This window comes from Pan troglodytes, chromosome 9 (assembly GCF_028858775.2).
Source record: "Pan troglodytes isolate AG18354 chromosome 9, NHGRI_mPanTro3-v2.0_pri, whole genome shotgun sequence".
NCBI lineage: Eukaryota > Metazoa > Chordata > Mammalia > Primates > Hominidae > Pan > Pan troglodytes.
Genome location: NC_072407.2, coordinates 46,011,099 through 46,031,706, shown reverse-complemented (window position 1 = coordinate 46,031,706; position 20,608 = coordinate 46,011,099). Strand labels below are relative to the sequence as shown.

The 20,608-nt window shown below is 35.6% G+C and overlaps 1 long non-coding RNA gene across 1 annotated transcript in view; it reads left to right on the top strand.

The window, feature by feature from the left end:
• The window catches only part of LOC107967325 (uncharacterized), an 83,693-nt gene extending 69,623 nt beyond the window's left edge, over positions 1-14,070 (top strand). Inside the window, exons 9-10 of the long non-coding RNA XR_001707670.3 lie at positions 9,714-9,908; positions 13,640-14,070. This is a non-coding gene — a long non-coding RNA (uncharacterized LOC107967325). The remainder of the gene's footprint in view (positions 1-9,713; positions 9,909-13,639) is intronic.
• The last annotated feature ends 6,538 nt before the right edge of the window (positions 14,071-20,608 follow it).

The following is a 20,608-nucleotide window of genomic DNA, read 5'->3' as shown; positions in this document are numbered from 1 at the left end:
TTCTTAAACACTGAGATGTGTTGTAGGTGGCCATCCATGGGTACCCTTGGCCTGGGCCCCCAAAATATTGGGGAAGCTCCTTGTGTTGAGCTCTAGCAGTGTCTGCCACAGTGGACAACCAGTGTGATTTTATGCTTCACCTTGCATGCTTCTAAGAGGAAGGGGAAACTTAAAATAGCTACCTTCTATTAGACAAAATACAAATTTAATTGCTATGTTTCATCAAGCCTGATTCAACTGACCATTTTGGCTTATATTACCCTAAGCGCTAATAAACTCTAAAAAGCAACTAATTAAAACCTCTGGTTTAATTTAATAATAAATATCTTTTTTGAACTCTTAGTACATGCTGGACACTATGCTAACAAATTACACTGTTCTATTTAATTTTAACAACTATATTAAGTGCTACTCCCATTTGACACATCAGAAAACATAAGCTGAGGAAAGAAGTGGCAAATCTAGAATTGGTATGTAGGGTTATCGTAATCAAAAGTTTGCATTCTTTTAAACAATGGTGCTCCACTGTCTTAGGCTGGAATGTATCTCAGATAGGAGGAAGTCCAATGCTCTTTGTGTCCATTTTGAGTCCTGAATTATCTCTTTTATAGTCCTGCCTGACAAGTGGTTGACCTGCCTATGTACGGACACTTCCAGTGACAAGCTCTTTATATATTCATATATTAGGAAAATTAGCATATTATAGCAGCAATTTTTAAGTTATGAAATGTGATGCATTTATGTATATGTATCTTATCTGGATTATTTGCTAAATATCTGGATAGCCAGTGTTACTGGGTCGTGCACTTGAAAATCAAGTTGGGAAAAATAACTGTATTCAAAAGTTAAAGATTCCAATTTGCTGAGTTGTCTGTGTTTATTCTTCTTTTTTGTGTGAAGATGAAGGGATTAGGGAAATAGTTGAGAAAAGGGTGGCGATTTATTTTTTTTCTGACATGTGGCCTCAAACCCATCCTCCATGGAGATGTGTGTGTGTGTGTGTGTGTGTGTGTGTGTGTGTGTCTGCATACTACAATAAATAGCAGAATCCTCTAATTTATTATCCAGATTGAAAAACTCCTGAGAATAAAAGTGGTTTTTATTGATAATTATGCATAAACTGAAATAGTCCCAGACAAATGGGGACCATATTCAACTTTGTCACAAATAAAAACAAATATATATATTTTTGACCAGAATGCATATTTATATGACATTCAAAGAAAGAAAGAATATACCGACAGAACACAGATTAGTAACTGCCAGAGGCTGAAGATGAATGAGGGGAGAACAAGGGAATTTTTGAAGATGATGAAATTGTTCTATACCTTGATCATGATGTCGGCTACATGACTGTATGTACTTGTCAGAGCTCCCAGAACCTTGCACCAAAAAGTGGATTTTACTTTATGAAAATTATACCTCATTTTTTTTAAGTAGTGAGGCTAGGAGACCCTGGTGGAAACATGAATTTAGAAGGAGTCATTTCTTTTGACTTTTGATTATAAAGAAAACATAAAAGAAGCATCTACCCTCTTAAGAAAAGACAAGAAACAGAAACAACAGAAACCAGCCATTAGATTCACTTCATGACAAACTTAAAGAAATGGTACCAATCTAGAATCATCCCAAATGAATAAAATCTAAAAAAATAGGGTCATTTTCTTCCCCTATTCGCACACCTCGCATAGCAGCTAGGGAACACTTTGGACTAGAGAATCACTGGTGTTCTGCTTGGAGAAGCAGCAGAAATGAGGAAGTGTTCAGCAAGGAGTGACTTAGGTTCTGACAGAAGGTTAGTCCCTTGTAGGTGAATGCAGGAAACCCGGGACTAAATGGCAGGGGAAGTAGTGCTCAATAAACTACTCTGACAAAGAAGATTTGTTCATGAAAACACTTGAGACATCCCCTGAGTAATATCATGAGTATTTGGGGAAATTGTTTTTACAGATGACTAAGTAAATGGGAACAAGAGATACGTAAACATGGGTTATTCATATTAATGTGACTGCATTGATACCATGGATAGCTCAGCAAAGCTTGAGCTACGTAAATCTTAAAGTGTACCATCTAGGTGCATCTTAATTGCCTTGTAGGACATCTTCCTGACAGTTCATGTGATTTTCATGTTGGCAATATCACTACTCCCTAGGTCCTTAAAAAATACATGCATTTAATTAACATTAGCTCAATTTTGGTCTATGATGGCTTTATTCTACATCTTGTCCTAATTTTCCATTTCAAAAGATGTATGTATTTAATTTTCCCAGGGTAAACTGAGATCTCTATGACCCATTATACTTCTAAAATTCAAGGATCCTAAAATTAAATTTGTATTTAAAAGCCCTAATGAACTTGGCACAATTATTGATATTAATAGAAGGCAATGCACATAGCATTCAGAAAGGCCTCCAATCTTGGCTCTATCCCTAACTGTGGGAGCTTAAATACCATTGCCACATGTGTGAAAAAGGAGAGAATTCATAGCACTTTCTCATAGGTATAGTGTTGCTGTGGGGAAAAATGTAGAGACAAAATGAGAAATCTCTTCGTAGCTCTTATACCAGCATGTAACACAGAGTAAGCAAATCGTTAATTGTCAACTGTATGGCGCAAGCCCTGAAATAAAGTTTCGATGTTACATGCTGCCTTGACATCTGAAACTAAGAGTCTCTCAAATGGCCTAACTGCAAGCTCTTCTCCTTAACTCTATTCCTGCAGATAAGGTTCCCTAACCAATCAACTTTCTTTATCACAGAGACGATGCGTAGTCTCTTTATCAACATAGATCATGTATAGACCATGTACAGTGGCTGCTTATCGCTGAGTAGTGGGTTTCTCATTGCAGAATGATTCAAATAAGTCACTCACATCCTCTCATGGGAAGCAGGGGTCATCTCATCCCCTTGTTACTATAAAGTTTGCCTCCCACAGCCCCTGATTGTTCTCTGTGTTCCTGCGTGTAACTCCCTGTGTGTGGCCTTGTGTGGCATATGGTGTCCAGCTCTCCTGGGCTATGAGTTTAAAAGACTAATAAACTATTCACGATCTCATCAGTGTTGGGAGTCAGGTTGACAGCCCTCTCTCTAACAGGGCGAAAAGGAGGCAATCAAACAAGCTGTTTCTGAAGACAACTGCAAGTAGTAGTAATGCTAAGTAATAATACTATTCCTAGCTATGCGACTACTCTAAAACCTGAATTGAGAAAAATAAGTACCCATACAGACTGCAGCACTGAGACTGATTAGTAAAATTTCTTTTGTTTTTATGCCTCAAAACGTCACAATGCTATGATTTTTATTCCCTCCTACCCAGGAGATTAACAAAACACTGTGGTTTGCAGAAAACTATTTATAGCATAGAAACAAATGAGCAGATTGACTGAAGGAATTTTTACAGTCCTGAAGACTGTTGGGGGGGAGCCTGACATAGAACTGTAGACCTCTCCCTAAATCTTGAAGACTTAGGGGTATATGTGGGAAAATGAGTATGTATATATAAGATACGTAGGGATTTTTGCACATTTACTACTTAAACTAAGCTCATGAGCTACTGAGTGGAGATTGAAATGGCAATAGTTGAAGAAGTCAAGGAAAATGAGAGAGATAGTTGTTCTCCAATGACTACATACGCAACCCACATATTACCAGGCCACACCTGCTACGAATGCTAATGATGCTGTACAATAAAACACATAAATCATGACATGACCCCTATTTGATTAACTCAGGTTAATGACATGACCCCTATTTGATTAACTCAGGTTAATGACATGACCCCTATTTGATTAACCGAAGTCCACCAAAAATCCCCAATGAATTGCCTTAAGTGTCTCCTGGGGGAATCCTCTATTATGTTACTCTTGCCTGATATCATTGCCTAACTTTGCTTGGCCATTTCGTATCTCATTGCTGCCACTACTACTGTCGTTATCTATTATCTCATTTATGTTCATTCCCAAGTTGCTAACCTCTGATGTTTCCAACTTTTAATTGCGTGATGCTGAAGTAACCTACGTTCGCTGCAGTTTTCCTCTTATGGAGTCACGCTAACTACTGCAGAAAACTAAGGGTTTCTTTCCTCTTTCTCACCTTTTGCTTATGCCCATTATACAAACAGCACTTTCGCCTTCTCTTTCAGACCCCGCTGACCACAGGCCTGGTTCACTGCCCCTTGCCCTTTACTGTTTCTTCCTTTTAGGCAAGAATTGACCATCGCTCTCTTCTCACATTGACAAAAGCATCCTAAGCCAACCAAATTCTAAATGTCTATCCATTCATTTTACTAGATATACACAGATAGGTCTGAAACTTCAATTAGTTTCAGGCTAGGATCTCTAATATGTAAGATCTGAGAAGTGGCAGAGAGCTCTGCAGCCTGTGTGTTCATTCCCCCACTCATTCAGGGTCTCAGTAAACATATACTGAGTCTCTTCTTTGTAAGAAGCACTGTGTTAGAAATTGGATCATGGTGGCAAAAAAATAAAAATTAAAATTAAAAAAAACAGGCCTGATACTTATCTATATGTGATTTGCAGTCTAGGGCAGTTGTTTTGTGAATAGCTGCATCATGATAAGGTAAAGCATTTGTCAAAAATGTAGAAATCTGGACCCACATTTGCTTACTGAATCGAAATCTCTCTAGCAGCACTTAGTGGGAAAGTTGGGTTCTTTTATTGAGGAAAAAAGGCTAAGTTAGAAAGCACCAGAGTTAGAATCATTACTGAAATGCTTGGACAGAAAAGCCAATTCAATGAGAGTCGACAGCAGACATGGGGGTGGTACTTGAAGAGGAGATTTGAATCAGCCAAGCATGTAAAGTCATAGACAGCTAATGGATGGGGCAGTTCCAAAATTTCCCAAAAGCCCTTTCAGAGATATGGTCTGATCTCAAAGTGGAGCAGGTCTTGTAGACTGGGCTGTTTTATTCCAATTACACAGTACCTGCATCTTAAGGAAAGGGCAGTGGGAAGGTGACTTGAGATCAGATCTGTCAAAGCACAGAGCACCAGTCCATTGATGGCTGCAGTCACTCTAATAGTCCCTCTAAGGTAGGAAGTCTACTGCTTTCTGATTAGGCCATCGGAAGGAGTAGGGGCCCTAAGGAATGTACTCTAAGAGCCACGACTGATGCTTCTCCCTTCACCAGCTTGAAGCCCTGGTGCCTCTCAGGCAAGACACCTGACTGATTTTTCTATCATTCTTTAATAGTTGATTCCCACCTTGCCAGTTAAAAGATTTCAGCAACTCCCTTAGGCCAGATAAATCCAAGTAAGTTTAAATTAGATGCCTCAGCAACATCAGTCATTCAAAAAGCTTCCAGAGAGAGCAAGCCCCACCATCTCCCTCATTATAGACAGAGGGTCTTGAATGAAACCCCTTACTGGGCTTTCTCCATGGCTCCGGGGCAGAATTGGATACATTTGTATTACACCTCCGTTGGACTTTTTTTTTACAGGCCTTAGGAAGGATACATGTTACATTTACATGAAACCTCAACATTTCTCAACACTGCTGTAAAGTTCTGTTTTTAGCAGAATGCTGTTAGCAATGCAAAAATCTGATCACTTTCCTCCTGCGCTAAAACACATTCAAGGACTCTCACCACCTACTGAATTGTGCCTTGCCTTCTTTTGCTACAGTACAGTCTACTACAATCCAGCCAGACACATGTTTTTCAGTATCGCCTCCACTTCATACCCCAAGCACTTTAATACTTTCAGCCAAACAGTTCCTTGTATTCTTTTCCAGGACAGACTTTCCTGAATATTGATCCATACCTGGGCTCACATCTGCCTTTCTATGGAGAATGCCTTCTGTGCTTCCAACTGTGCTTACTGAAATGTTGTCCATCCTTCAGAACTCTTTTCAAATACTACCTTCTCAATTGTGCCTTTTCACACCAAATATGGATAAAATATCTCCAGTCTATAAAGTCTCATAAGATCCTGCACTTCCATTATCTAACCACAGGTATAGAAAATTTCAATTTGGCAATGCCTTCCAGCTTGGTCCTAATAATAGTCATCTTGTATTGGTCATCTATGTCTGAATCAACGTCTGATGCATAAAAGCTTCTCAGTAATACCCATCACATTTTGTTGAATATGATTTATTTTCACTTCTCTCTTTTTGTGATCCTCATCCCCCTTTTTGCCTCTTTTGTCTGTTTTATATGCTGATGATCAAGCCCCCATTGGGGGTCAGTAAACAATGTCATCTTCAAACAAATTCCAAACCTTACTGTAAACTTCAGGTGAATAAAGTGTGCTTTTAGCTTGTGGGATTAAAGAATGTTTGTAAAGCACTTTGGAAAGGAAAAATCTCCCTGAACATATTAATTGCTATTATTAATGATTTACTTTCATGTAAAATGTCTTAGAGAACTAACGGCAACCAGAGATCCTGTGTGTGGCACACTCGGAAACTTGGCAAGTAGAAACTGGTATTGAAATTTTTAAATGGCAAAGTCTCCTTTGGTTCTGAGGTTATCCTTAAGGATAATGATTTTTCATTGTAGAACTCTGGCCAAAGTGGCAGTGACACCTGCTTTGGGGAAGAGAAACAAATTATATTAAAAAGTTCGTATCTCGGTTTAATTTTGGCTTGCTTTCAAAAATATTAGAGCAATTAATTTAGATTTATGTTAGTGTTTTTTACCTTTTCATGCTTAATGAACACTTTTTTCTTTCTAAAGCCAATTAAAACATTCACAATCATAAATGTATGATGATAAAAATCTTACCTCTATCTTGAGAACTTTTTGTAGCTTGCCTCAGGAGGACATTTTTTGAAACTGTGCAGCTAATGTCAATATGCAAACTGCATAGCCTCCTGTGTCTTCCAGTGGAATCAGTGCTGAAACAGGGGTTGAGGGCTCTTATTTATCTCTGCAAAGGCAGTTAATCAGTAGGCATCCAGATAAAAGAAATGTGTCAGAAGGAAATCATGAAAACGTGCTTTCAAGTCCTTCAATATTTCTAACTCAAGCAATTTAAGCAGTTGAAAACACAACAGTAATCTTTCTCAAAATATGATAATTCCTGCCAGCATCTATTTCCCAGAAACTTAAGAGCATAAACAAATGAAAACATATTACTTTGAAGACAACCAGAATCCAAAACATAGAATTATAATAAAATTCCATTTTATTACTTTTCTAAATACACAAGGTTGTATGTATTGCTTGTATACAAAATATTTCTGATTCGAGATTCCAAGGGACCTGACAAATAAATAGATAACAGTCACCTATAATTAGGGCATTTTTAGGTAGCAGATGTCTCCTAAATGCTAGATAATTGTTTATCCTTTCAAGCAGAAATTTTTAAGATAATATCAATTATTACAGTGTATATTGTATTAAAGTGCAAAAGTAAACTTCAGACCAGGGCCAATCCAATCAAATCCATTTTACATTTAGAAAGCTCAATCTAAACTAATTCATATGTTAACACTTATTTACATTAATTCATTAATTTATTTAGCCAACATACTCCAAGTAATGTGCTGAGTACTCAGTTTGTGAAAACAAAGACCGTATTATATTCAGCTGTCAAGAAGCTCAGCCTGTAACCTTAAACCTAATCTTAACCCTACCTATATCTTATCTCTATCACACATAAACTATAAATCACAACTCTTCATTATAAGGTCTATGGTAGAAGGAAGAACAGGATTCAAAGTGGCCCAAAGGAAGAAATGACCGAAGAAAACGAGTGGATTTTATTCACAGAAACAATAAACTTCAAACCAAAGTGAGCCAGCATCAGAGATGTTCAGAACAATTCACTGGGATACTAGAGGAAAATAGAGAACAGCTATACACATTTATTGTTATCTTGTATTATTTATTTTTGTTTGTGTATGATTTATAGCACACACAGTATACATAATACAGAGATATATAATTTATAATTAATTAATAGACTCCTGGGAGCAATTACTCTTTATTTTTAACTTATGGTGTACACAACAAAAAAATCATAGACTATTTCCTGGTGCGGTGGCTCACACCTGTAATCCCAGCACTTTGGGAGGCCAAGGCGAGCAGATCACCTGAAGTCAGGAGTTCGAGACCAGCCTGGCCAACATGGTGACACCCCATCTCTACTAAAAACACAAAAATTAGCCGGGCATGGTGGCAGGTGCCTGTAATTCCAGCTACTTGGGAGGTTGAGGCAGGAGAATCGCTTGAACCCAAGAGGCGGAGGTTGCAATGAGCTGAGACAGGGCTATTGTTCTCCAGCCTGGGCAACAAGAGCAAAACTCCAAAAAAAAAAAAAAAAAATCATAGACCACTTATCTTGGAATCATCAAGCAACCGATTGATTTTAAGATGGTAATAATGTAGATTTTCTGTTTTAGGAAGATGAGTTGGTGACAATATGAAGGGTAAATGGAGTGGAGTGAACACTGGCAAACATAAAAGTGAAGGATGGTGCATTTCTGAAAGAAAGTAAGTAAAGTGAAAATGAAGAGTAGAAGACTGGGTTGAGATATGTCAAGGGAGGATGAATCAACAGGACTCAGCATAGTGTGGTCTATGAGGGGAAAGGGCACCTAGAAGAGGCCACCTTTCAGATTCTAGGTTTGGTGACAGAATTAATGGCACATCATTAATTGGAATATCTAACACAAGAAAGGATTGGGCTAATTTGCAATAAGAGGAAGCATGAGTTCAGTTTGGCATTTGAGTTGTAGATGGGGGAGGCATCTTTCTAAAGTAGAGATGTTCAGGTAGCAGTTGAATAATTAGCTCTTTTACTGAAGAAGGACCAGATGGTGATTCAGATTTATGGGTGCTTTTAAACATAGATGGTAGTGGAGTTGTTTATCTTTTAAATGAGGAGGCCAAATTTAGATTTCTTGGAAGCACTTAAAACCTTGTGCATAGACGGAATAAATAGTTGCTTCCATAGTCTCATTTCTTAGTGCTAGAAAATTCTTCCTGAAACAGATTACTTGTTACATAGGACTTTATTTGCAGCCCCCAAAGATGGGAATCTTGGAGTACTTACAATGAACGAGACTGTTCTAACATTACAATGGCTGCAGAGATCAAAACAGGGACATTAAGCTAAATAAAAGAATCCAGGCATGGAAAGACCAATACTGCATGATCCCACTTATATGTGGAATCTAAAAATGTTGAATTCATAGAAGTAGGAGTAGAATAGTGGTTACTAGAGACTGAGGATGGAGGCGGGAGGGTGATGGAATGGGGAGTGACTGGTCAAAGTGTACAGCATTTCAGCTAGACTGGAAGAGTAAGTTTTGAGACTCATTGTACAGTAGGGTGACTTTAGTCAAAAATAACATATTGTATATTTTAAAATAACTGAGAGTACATTTCAAATATATCATTACAAAAAATGTCCATGTAAGAGAAGTGATTGATGTGTTTAGCTTGATTGATTAGCTTGATATAATCACTCCACATTGTATATGTATAACAAAATATCACATTGTACTATATAAATTACATTATTATTAATCAATTTAAAATAATATTTTAAAATAGGGCCACATACAATCACAAAAAGACGGAATAGAGCCAAGGGCAGGATGAATTAAGCCTGAATTAAACTGGGGTCATAATAAAAATTTAGGGCCAAGACATGTAAGAGTTTTGTCTAAACAATGAGAAAAGGGACACACTTTGAACATAACCAAATGTCTTATTTCACTGCCTCTACTGCCCACATTTTGCAGATGGCCTGCTATAGGTGGACTTTAATTACTGTCGATATAATAAAAGTTGAAAGTGTCACACGCAGAAGATAATGACACAACACAAAATAGGCAGCCAATTTGCACTGATGATTATTAATTGATGGTCAGTGGATTTTGAATGGTAAGGTCAGGTCTCTTGGATTTTCTCCTTCTTATTATTAAAGGGTAAATTAAGTGAGTACTACAGCAAATTCCAATTGCTTACTTTTTAAAATGTTGAACAGTTAGGCTCCCATGCCTAATCACTATGAAAAGATGTATATAGTGACTCTTGGACCTGTGTGTGTGTGTGTGTGTGTATGTGTGTGAATTTATGTGATGTTAATTCATATGTGAATATTATGACTATAAATATACATATATCTTCTATTTTTCAGAAATATGAGATTTAAAAAACATACTAACATGTAGGTTTTATTCATGAAATATTTTTAATTTTTGTAACCCTTTCTCATTTTTAATTACTTTATAATATTCTGTATTACAGAGTTACTGTAATTTAATGCTAATGCAGTGGGAATTTATAGATCTGCATTATTTTACTGTTATAAACAATATTTCAGTGACTCGGGGTATTTTTAAAATTACAATTCCCTAGGAAACTATGTCTATTATATAAAAAATACTCATTTAAACTTATAAATGTCAGCATAAACTACAGTATGAGAAGAATACACATACTAAAATCATCTGAGGAAATAGCAGAAGTACAGACAGAAGTATCCGAACAATTTAAATTGTATACATACCTGCATGTATATACACTGATGCATGTATGTATATATGTATAAAATTTACATGTGTTTTTATGTCTGTAGGGGTATGTCTATGTACCAATAATTTGATTTGTATTACTTAAATGTAAGGATGCATGTGTAATGTGACTACTAATTTTTATCTCCCCAGAACTATATGAGTTGGGTGTAAGGTATACTAACATTGTCTAAATGATATCTGAACCCAAGAAACCTCAATTTGGAAAACGTTTTATGCTATTCAGGTGTCTTCTTTGTTGCCACTGGCAATCTAAAATACTGCCTTAAATTAAATAAACTATAAACTTTAGTAATAGCTTTCAGTTAGAACTACATTCTGATACTCAAATGATGTTGTCATGCTCTCATTTTCTTTCAGTTTTCTTCTGGGGAGATTTTTCACTTGTGGTTTGTAGAGTCTGATACACGATGGGTGTCTGCAGATATTATTTGAAAGGATGAGGGATGATGAGCTGTATTATTAAAAATATGGAAGAATATTTCTTCTTCCATGTTTGCCAATAATTTGAGCAAAAGTCCCATTATTAGGTACCACTGACCTGGTATGACTCACTTGTCTATCATTGCACCAACATTGTGAATAGGGGATGAAACGCACAGATGGGCCAGGTATGTCTCTGAGACATGATACAGAGAAGGATACAATTTGATAAATGTGTTTTAAAGCACAGATTTTGTGTCTGATGGTCTATAAGATATTCTGGGGGATCTGCAGATGTGTATGATATCTTCTCTGTCTTCAAAGAATCTACCACCAGGTAAAAAACATTATCTGTAACACTCAGATATGCATGGGTTAAATTTGATAGTATCCACTTCTTTACTCTAGGGATTTAAAAAATCTTTTACTTGGTATACCTCATGAAATCTTCAAGCGAAACTTCATAACTCTGTGGAAATCTTGTGTCGAATTATTATTATTAAAATCAGACATGTTTGGTATTCAGTAATATAAGCGGTTCTTTTTATACATAGTTTATATATTTTGCTTTCTATTCTAATCATTACTACATTTCTGTAAACAGACTTTTCCAAAGAAAAGTTCTCCTGAAAGTCTAATATTGTTTATTTTGTCCAGTAGAAAATACATATTTTAAAAAGTTTGTTCTTTGGAGGATGTAAAAATAACATTGCAATGAGATATTTGAGTCAAAACTGTCATCATGCACAGAGAGCCACGTTGTAGTTTCTTCTTCATAGTGATGCCATATGTTCTGACTTTACTGAGAGTTACAAGTTATAACTCTCAAGATTGAGGCCAAATGCATGCAACTATTTGGAAAGCCAAGTGGAACTCTGTTGCTTATCCTATCAACTTTTCCATCATCTAAGGTCTTGGCTTAGAATGTTCTAGTGATAATGTAAGAAAAACGTAGCAAGAATATAGCATGGTCTGTCATCATCTACAAGGAATTGACAGAAATATTGCTTTGTCTGTCATCAGACCTTCTGTACTGAGAGGATTAAAGCTTATAAATTGACCCATATAAAATTGCCCATATTTAGGCCAAAATTATCAAATGTCAACCTATGATTCAACCTAACATGGAGGCAAATAATCTATATATCTAAATTTATATAGGCAAATAAAAAGCTATCAAATTACATGAATATAGAGGACACAGTAAAAATAGATGTAACTTTTAAAATCCTGTGTTGTTTATTCTCATGTTTGGCTTAACCAACCCTCTCTTCGTTGATAGTACTAGTAAACTTTAGCTCAAGCACAGCTGAAGTATCACAAATATTTAATTAGTGTGACCCAAATTAACAAGATTGTGGTTCTGCTATATTGCCTGCTTAAACTTACGCACATTGACTTTTTGTGGAAGGGGAGCCACAAGCAAGGATTTCGTCATCTCTACCTAGTTACTCCAAATTCAAATAATACTGACTTTAGCATCTCATCACAGGAAATTGACATAATTAAGCACTCTTCAAAGAAAAATAGACTCTGATGTCTCCAATGCTATTAAATATTTATTGTGCACATTATCGCAGTAAATTTCCTGACAGAGAGTGATTCTACCAAAGTAGATCAAATGAGAACATCGCATTGCCTTGTTGCAAGTGTATCCACCTCTATACATTATTAAACAACATACATCTATACACATAAAATATAAATGTAGTAGCCGCATACCGTGGAGGCTGAGGAATCTATGAAAGAAAGTATGTTTAGAGTATGTTTCCCAATACTCCCAATTCTCAGCTCAGATGAGAAGGTTACTATGCTTATTTCTGCCGGCAGATTCCTTCCTGCTGAATATAATTAGATATAAGAAGAAAAAAATAATAATTAAATTATGGATAGTCCTCTTGCGGAAAAATTTTACATCAAAGTAACAAAAAAGGATACTGAATTAGAAAAACAACGCAGTTGTAGAGTCCCTGAATAGGCTTCTTCTAAAAGTAAAATCAACTTTTTCTCAAAGGAGAGAAAAAAGTCTGGTCAATAGCATCTCATGGCTATTTTTATCTTATGATCTAGCTGTCCAGAAAAAAACATCTTCATCAGGAAGACTGAGTAACCAGAATAACAAACCCATCTTTTGCTCAAGTAGGATTAATTTTTAACCTTTGAGTGTCTCTTGATTCCAGATGGGAGAAGAGATGTGCCAGACATTTTGCAAAATCATTTGGTTTAAAAATAAAATAACAATGATAGTATGAAATACCGAAGACTTTTAGTGAAAAATAAGAAGAGAAGTTGTAGTCAGCTGGCTTGAACTACTCAGAACGGCATATTCCAATTATTCAGCTATTCAGCTCAAGATAAATATCAGTGCAACCATTCTCTAAATAATCTCATACCCAGCTATAAAGTTAGCCAGTCATTGCCATGGTAATTGGAAAATAATTTCTTCAGAGCAGCACCAGAAAATACAAATATTTATGTATTTTATGCATATATATATATATACCCACATATATATAGTGTATCTATATATACATATATGTAAGAATTGAATATATGTATTCAATTGAATGTATACATATCTTATATATGTAAGAATTAAAAATATATAAATATTTATATCGTTGTTGTCATGGGAATGGCCATACTGCCCAAAGTAATTTATAGATTCAATGCTATTCCCATCAAACTACCATTGACTTTCTTCACAGAATTAGAAAAAACTACTATAATTTCATATGGAATCAAAGAAGACCCTGTATAGCCAAGACAATCCTAAGCAAAAAGAGCAAGGCTGGAGGCATCACACTACCTGACTTCAAACTATACTACAAGGCTACAGTAACCAAAACAGCATGGTACTGGTACAAAAACAGACATACAGACCAATGGAACAAAACAGAGACCTCAGAAATAACACCACACATCTACAACCATCTGAACTTTGACAAGCCTGACAAAAGCAAGCAATGGGGAAAGGATTCCCTATCTAATAAATAGTGCTGGGAAAATTGGCTAGCCATATACAGAAAACTGAAGCTGGACCCCTTCCTTACATGTTATACAAAAATTAACTCAAGATGGATTACAGACTTAAATGTAATTGTTAATAAATTAATAAATATATATTAATTAATATGTCTTTATCAACATGCCATCAGCACTGAATATTGTTTTAGAAAAAGATGTTTGCTTAAGATAGATTGATAGATAGAGAGGGAGAGAAAGAAAGACACAGAATTTTAAAAATAGTTTCAGGCATTTTTCCTTTCTCTGTTTTCTATTATCACATTATATTACAATTTAATTGTTTTAAAGCTTACGGAATGATTTTATTATTTATATTATATATCAAATACTTCTGATTTAGAACTGTTTTTGCATTCAGTCTTCTACCCAATGTTACCTAGGTTATTAATGATAAACTGCATATTGAGTACTGTGTTTCACTGCTCTTAAAAATTTTCATGTTATGATTTGTGGCTTTCGAATTTTGATGTGCATTATTTTTTCTTGCTCTCTTAAAAAAATAACAAATATATTGATCATTTCTTCTTTGATATGCACTGTTCTAAGTATCTTTTATGAATTACCTACTTTAATACACATTGTTTCTTTATTATTAAACCTATTTTGGACATGAAGACATCGAGGAACTGTAGAGCTGATGGAGTAATCTGTACTACAAAGTCAGACTATCTCTAAATCCTATGTATATAACCAAAATACATTATTTCTTTCCTGTGATACATCAAGTTTTTTTTTTCCTCAGGAGTTTTTGCAATTATCAGACACATAAAATATCAGATGACAACTTTTTCTTACCTTCACAAAGAAGTAGAAACTTACTTGGGTTTACGTTTCTTAAATCAAAGCGTTTTCCCCCTCGAAAGATAGGGATTTTTAAATAATGCCCTTCTTGTAAAAACAAGCATATTTAACATAAAATAACATATTTCACGGACAAATAAGGTAGGATATTAATCAGATTGTTGGTTTTGTTTTGTTGTATTTGGGAATCAGCAAACTTTTCCATAAAGGTCCAGATAGTAAATATTTTTGGCTTTCCAATGTATGCAGACTGTTGCAACTTCTTCACCTCTGTTGTTGTAGTGTGAAAGCAATCATAGGCAAGTACATAAATAAATAAGTATGATTGTGTTCTAATAAAGCTTTGTTTACAAAAACAGGCAGTGGGCCAGACTTGGTTCTTGTGCTGTAGTTTGCAGATACCTGGTTTTGTTTTGAGCACCTGGATTCTTAGAGTGTTTAATCTTTAAGATAGCTCACAGAGAGGCCATCTTTTACAAATTTCTTGGCTTCAGGATCTTTTTTGTAGAGAATCGCATAAAATTAATGTACACTTTTTTCCCTTTTACTCTAGTTAACATTGAAGGAAAAATCTAAGTTTAATACTTCTTGCTCCTTTAAGAACCTCCCACACTTTGATTTTGTTTTTAGTTAAAAATAGTCAACTGCCCAGTCACTTGTGAAGTACTTAGGCAATTATAATGTTTCCAATATGAACATTAGATAAGGTATTGCTATGTGCTACAACTCTTAGTCTCCATAATTTCATTTAATAGAAGTCTATCTATCTTGATATGAAATTTGATCAGCAGGCATTGACAAGGGATGCTGCTCTCTGTAGTCATTCAGGATCAGTCATTCATGGATGACACAGGTCATCCATGGGGAGGCTTTAGAGGCCAAGCATTAAAGTGGTGTAAATCATTTCCTTCAAAATCCCATTGGCTTAAAGTTAGTCACATGGCCACATCTAAATGCAAGGGAGCCTGGAAAATACAGCGTTCTGTGTGTAAAGGAGTTTCAAAGAAATGATACTTGGTCTCTTTGACATTATGTTCAGGGCATGAACCTGTTTTCATACATTATTCCTTGAGTACTCTGAGTCTGTCCTTTGCTTACACAAATTTTTTTCCCAAGCTCAGTACATTTTACAAATTACATATAAATATTATAATGCCTTCTGTTACTGTTAGTCTTCTAGTGCTGAATAACAAGTGCACCTAATAAAAATTAAGGAAAACTGGAAAAATTCAGTTTTGCTATTCCTTTGCCTAAAGCCATGAAATGCTATTTGCCTTCCCAATTAACTTAGGAAATCATGTAAAATATTTTTCCATTGCATAACACTCTAAGTTGGGGAGAGAAAGGAATAGAGTCCAACACAAATAATTTTGCTAATCTTCATTAACAATTTCCTCCCTGTTCAACATCCAGCGCTGAAGCCAATGTTACATATTTTGGGAATTATTTTTTAACTGGTTCCCATATCTAAGAACAAACTTTTATTTAGTCAATTTTTAAAATATTGACAAGTGATTTCAAAATCTCAGGGGCTTAGTAGAGAAAAAAATATGCCATCTTCATATTGCAATATGTCAATTGAAGGTCAGTGCTAAATCTTCTCAACTCTCACCCTTTTCCTGTGCCACAAGAATATTATCCTCCATACTGAAGCTGCTTCTTCAGCAAGATCCCATTATAAAGAAAATCTCTGGAATACAGCTGAGTTGAAAAGAGCTGCAGCTGAGCCATCATCAACTTGCAGCTGACATGTAACATGTGTGAGAAATAAATCTTTGTTGTTCTAGGCCAGTGGGATTTTGTGGCCATTTGTTACTAAAGCAAAGTTTATAAATACATAGTCTCTTAATAGATGTACATAGTAAGACAGGAACCTATGGGAAATAGGAAAGGTAGTCTGGAGCAAGTGACAGAATGAAATACACCTGGCTGTGCAGAAATTACTCTCCACACAACAGAAAAATAAATATATATGGGTATATATGCATATATGTGTATCTGTGTATAGACGTGTGTGTGTGCAATGTGTGTGTATGCGCTGTGTGTGTAGATAGGTAGGTAGGTAGATATATTATAGATATAGATATAGTTATAGATATATACATTTGTTTTAGGGAAGTGCAGAATTGTGGGGGAGGACAGTGAATCAAACTACTTTTAGAGCTGCTTATGGCCATCTGGGCTATTCTGGCTCAAAACTCATATATATACACACATATATATATACATGCATAGTTTTTGCATGTATAATTTTAAAATATTCTTCTAAATTCATCTTTATTGATTATGTTGATATTCGAGATTTCCCCTTACACCTTGCATTATGGTCTTATTTTTTCATTTATAGTCTAGTTGTTAGCTTTTGCCCTTTTTTATATCTTTGTGAGTATATTAAAGGCAATTTATAGGAGGGTGTATTGAGAAATATGTGTGCTTCTGTATTAAACTAGATTTATTTTCCAATACTTTTGGATGCTGTTTTTGTCTTCTTTAAAAATAATGTAAACATGGCATTGCATACTTTTCCTAGTGTGGCTGGCTTACTTGGAAACAAAATTAACATCTTAGGAAGAAAGAGTTATTGGTTCAGTGATATTGGTAACCATCATTATTTCTCTAGATTGCTGGCATGTTTTGGAACTGCAAAGGGAGAGTCTCATTTTGGGGAGGACAGATAGAAGTCTAGGTATTTTAACGCTCGCTTTCTCTCCCAGATACATGTTCCATTCATAGTAGGGAGGCACTTTGTGCCCCCTTTGCCTTCTCTTCCACCAGAAGACAGTATCATACTGTATGTTAGGGAAAATTTATAGCTTATTGAATTCACCTGTATTTTTTTCTTCTTCAAGAGCAATGTGAGCAATAAAAAATACAAGCTCATGAAAAGACATAACTCTTTTTGTCAGCTGTGTCACTACAATTCAATACATTCACGTACAGGAAGACAGGAGTATCCGCTACAGTGGTAAAGCGTTACAAACTTTCACCCTTTCCCCTCCACCCTGACATCTTCCCTTAGAAGATTTTGTTAGCAGGAATAACAGTCACTTTGTTATATTCAAATTTCATCACAACAGGACATATTAGCTGAGAAGCTAAGTCTTCCAAAAAAGAGAACACTATCCCTCCTTGATTTATAGTTTCATTTCAGTATCAAGCTCTTTTTCTGCAGTTTGGGGAGCAGGCTTAGACCAGCCTTCTTATAATTCGTCCTTGCTTTCCAACTTGTTTATATTTACCAGTCAGAAAAAAGGATGATGTCAATAGATGAAAAGGAAAAACACAAATCATTTTCTTTATCTCCTCACAGGTGCCTGGAAGAATCACTTATTGGAGGAAAAGGGTATTTAATGCCTTATTCTTCTTCTAATAAGCAGGACTCTTTCAAATACATAAACTCTTTTAAACTATTTTTATAATGGTTGTTTCAGCAACTATTTTCCCTCTCATTGATAGTACAGAAAACATATCAATAAGGATCTGTCATATATAAAGGAAGAACTCTAAAATTGATTGAAAGTTGAAATAATTGCCTCTCAGCAGAAATTCATATATTTCAATAAATAATATTTTATGGCAACACGTTTAGAATCGATTTCATTAAAGTTCTGATAAAAAATAAATATGGTTTGGATTTTTTCCCTAAACATCCCCTAGAGTAAGGGTAGGGTTGTAAAGTACTGTTTATAGTAAAAACTGAATATTGGAGATTTATATAAATATTATGTAAAAAAATATAAAGAAGAGAAAGGAGAAAGAGAAGGTGAAGAAACTGTACAGAAAAGAAAGGGATGAAGAATTTCTAAATTTAAATACTTTAAATTTTTCTAAATTCCATACTGTAGGGTAGAGCACATAGTAAATTCTCTGTGTGTGCTTAGTAGTAAATTCTCTGTGTGTGCTTAGTAAATATGTAAAACCTCACCTTCTCTGAACCTTTGAGTTGAGTGGTTAACCAAATTGCATCAAATTTCAAAATCGAATTAATATTAGGAGCATTAGGCTCCCCTTCAATCTTGGACAGAAGTATCATTAGCACATTGGAAGAAATTTCTAAAGATTTTCCCTTTCACTCCATTTTGACAGGTCCTATTGATGATGATAAATGATTCGTGTGTCAGTTTTCTTTGTACAACTGCATTGCCTGCTAACACTAGCACATTTTTTTTGCTATCTTTTTTACTTGGTGGCAAAGAGCAGTGTCCTTGGTATGAGCACAATTGCTTCAGATTTGAAGTACTAAACAAGATAATGAGACCCCATGAGTCACTGATGATGGGAGGAGATTAGATGGAGTGATGGCTCTGCCTCCAGAGACTTCCAGTAGGTAAAAAGCTGCTTAAACTTTCATTCCATAATGAGTCTGACTTCCCAGGGTCTCAACTGTGAGCCAAAAGCAAGTTTGGCACTTTGCAAAATCTATTAAGAGGCAGGGTATAAGTTTCCATTGAGAGAAACTAACACGTTCTCTTTGAATGAAAATTGGTCAACAATTGGTGTCTGATAGAGTGACAAAAACCATAGAGGAAAAAAAATTACAATTTTGCCATAGTAGAATGAACAGTCAAGAAACTGACAAGTAATTAACTCTCTTACCTGCCACTAAATTCAAAAGCCTTTTCACAGTTCTAGGTTATTGCATATGTATATAAATACCCTGGGTAGTTGGCAGTCTGTTCTATCAGAGTCTTCATTCAGTGTCCACTGTGCTCAGTTAATGCTGAACGATCCTTGTTTTAACATATTAAAGGTGAAAAATATGTGTTGCTAACATCTGAAAATTGACAGAGACTTTTACTCCACGCAGTTGTTTCTAAACCCAGAGGATGTTTTTTATATGCATTGACTTTCAGCCATTTCATGTGCATGAGATGGTGGTAGATAGATTCTAGCTGGAATTAATTCTGAGATACAGACTGACAGAGTTCAGGGTTAGCTCAGGAACTAACCATAGGAAACACTTGTGGGAAATGTAGTTTCGAATCATGGCGAGAGATAATGTGATTTAGTGCTTATGTCCCACTTTTGTTGCTTTTAATTACATACTTTGGACTGCTGCCTATCCTCTCTGAGCCTCAGCCATCTTATCTTTAAAGTGGGATAACAAGATGCATAGCCCTCCTATGAGGATTATCTTCATCATCAAGTAAGACAATAATAAATATGAAAGCAATTGAATTGTCAACTGGGAATTAGTGCATGTGCCAATATTAGTCTTTATCGTGCTTTAATTTAGTTACCATTTATTGAATGTGTGTCAAGTGTCAGGTTCTGTAAAAAGAGCTAGGAATACAAAAATGACTTAAGATTCAGTGCCAATCCTTAAGCACAAACATATAATTATTAATAAAATACTCAAATATTCACAGCTAGTCCTAGAAACTTCAGTCCAAGGTGTCATAAACACTTAGATGTCACAGTATTTTTAATTACTCCTTAAACATTTTTATATTTTTTATAGAATAAAACAGTGACTACTACTTCCTATGGTATCATTCCCCTTCTGCCTATTTTCCCTTCTAGGTACAGACGTTTCCAGTAAAGGCATAATTCCCACTATTACTGTAGAGTGGGCAGAGGGCATGAAGGCAGTCCCAGTTCTGCTACTGATATAGTTTGGATTTGTGTCCTCGCCGGAATCTCATGTTGAATTGTAATCCCCAATGTTAGAGGAGAGACCTGGTGGGAGGTGATTGGTGCATGAGGATGGAGTTTCTCCTTGCTATTCTTGTGAGTTCTCATGAGATCTGGTTGTTTAAAAGTATGTAGGGCTGGGCACAGTGGCTCACTCCTGTAATCCCAGCACTTTGGGAGGCCGAGGCGGACAGATCACTTGAGGTCGGGAGATT